Genomic DNA, 2,425 nt, shown 5'->3' with positions numbered 1-2,425 from the left:
TCTGCCTGCCCTCTAGAAAAAAAAATTATTTCCTCATGAGCTGCCCAGGCAACATAAATGAGGGTAAACCTACACAGCACTCGACTTTACCCAAATTATATAGTCTAACCTGGGCACTAATGCACTGTCGAACACAACCTGAGCCCGGACCTCCTGACCAACACCCAGAAAGCTGACCGCACACTGAGCACATAAAACCCGCCATGGCCTTAGGTCATCATCTCTTTCCTACCTCAGTTTTCAGACTTCAAAACCGAGACTTTATCTCCAATCACTGCCCAGGGGTGAGTGTGATGCAGAAGTCAGAACTCCTCCTTACCCATGGCAAGAACCCTTGTGGTTGGCACGTTGTCCAACGTTCAGTGTAGGAGAAACCAGCATTCACCCTGCGGCCCCGCCCATTCTTGAGTGCGACGAGGGCATACACACGCATTGTGACCCTCAGCATGAGTCCTGTCCTCTAGTAAGTCCTCTCAGTGGCTGGACCATTAGATGTCATAATGGGCTTGACATGTCCCTAGGCCCCAATTTTTAACCAGATTTCTGATTGTCCATTCGCCACTCCCCAGGGCTCTACTCTGGAATCCATCATTTGGTGGGACACCTGAGGTTAAAAAAGAAAAAAACAACAACAACAACAACAAAATAAAACGTACTTCTTCTAACCCACAGAATGACCCCAAACTCTTTGGACGGGGCCAAACCACCAGAGAGTAAGACTCGTCCATTTTCCACGAAGTCACCCAGAAATTCCACGACAATGAGTGACACGATATCCAGAGACAAAAACTTGAGCAGGAGCCTCACACTCGCCCTTCTTTCAAATCCCGAAGAGTTCGCCTCATGGTCTGTAGATAAGTCCTGCCATACCTATGACCCGAAACATAAGCCGAGTTTGTGTTTTCAGACAACTGTCCAAACAGCCCTGGCCTACACAACTTACAGGCTCAGGCCCCTGGAGCCAAACCTGAGGACTGTACTTGCCCTCTCCAAGGGAATTGTGTGTGCCCATTCCAATGGCCACAACCCTTCTAATAGGATAAACCTCCAATGACGGTATTCCATCTTAATAGTGGTGGCTTCCCAGGAAAAACAGGGGCAATCTGAGCTGAACTGAGCACCTACCTGCACTCAGACACATAGACAGATGTCCTCAGAGGTAAAAAGGAAAGAAAAGGACCCTAGGCACTAATCAGATCCATTGCTTTGGTTTCCAGGCATCTCTCCTCAGAGGCCTGGATTTCAAAAGCAGCATATAGCTGTTTCTTGACTCACCCATCAGAAAACATCTCATATACACATGGGAAACTAGCACGTTGGAGCTGTGTCAAAGCCTCTGTTTAGGAGAACCCTTTAGGGCCCCAGTGCCACCGCTTCATTCCAAGGTCTCCATAGACACAAAAGCACGTTAGGACCCTTCCCCAGGTGTGTCCATTTCAACTCAGCCTCCTCGGTTGCTCCCCACAGATCCAGGACATCTAACCTTTCTGGTTGCTAGGAGACAATTGGAATGCGAGGTGGGCTACCCAGCCATCCATCCTTAGAACCCTGCTCAGAATCATTGGCCTGGAGCCGAACAACAGGTCTCAATTGTCCTGCAGAAGACTCTCTGCAGTTTGGAGCTTCTCACAACTCCCATCGTGGGAAAACACCCATGGCCTCGTGATGCCCCCCCCATTCATGAAGGGGCCATCAGGGACAGAAACTCCAACCTGAGCGATCGTCTGATCCTCGCCCTGACTTCAGATGCACGAGATCTCGATTCAGGTCTGTAGATTGTGCCTGCCATGGCCTCACCCAGAAACCTAAGCCTAGCTTGTGTTCTCAGACTTTTGTCGTCAGACTCCTGGCCCACAAGCCCTCCAGTTTGGCAATCCACAACTACAATGCAGCACTCTGCCGGCCTTCCAGAAGAAAAACATTGTCCTCTGGGGCTACCCAGTAACCCCAAATGAGGATCAACCTGCACCGACCTTGGCTGTACCCCAAATACATAGGCTGACCAGGGCACTAATGCCCTTTCTGACACAGCCTGAGCCTGGACCCCCTGGACCCTCCCAGACAGCTGGCCGCTCACTGAGCACATCGAGCCGCCATGGCCTTAGGTTGTCATCTCTTCCCAACCTCGGTTTTCAGGTTTCAGAACCTAGACCTTATCTCCAATCACTGCCCAGGGTTGAAGGTGATACAGAAATCAGAACTCCTTCCCCATGGCAAGAAACCTTGTGGTTGGCATGTTGTCCAACGTTCAGTGTAGTTGAAACCAGTGTGGCCCATGAGGCCCCGCCCATGCTCGCGGGCCACATTGGTCACAAACACACATTGTGACGCTCAGGCTGAGCCCAGTCCTCAAGTAAGGCCACTCAGTTGCTGGATGAAGAGATAGCATATTGGGCTTGCCATGCCCCTAGGCCCCAATTTTTAA

Source organism: Mustela nivalis (genome assembly GCF_964662115.1).
Source record: "Mustela nivalis genome assembly, contig: HAP1_SCAFFOLD_226, whole genome shotgun sequence".
Classification (NCBI taxonomy): Eukaryota; Metazoa; Chordata; class Mammalia; order Carnivora; family Mustelidae; genus Mustela; species Mustela nivalis.
The sequence above is the reverse complement of the archived record's forward strand: the minus strand, read 5'-3'. Positions refer to the sequence as shown.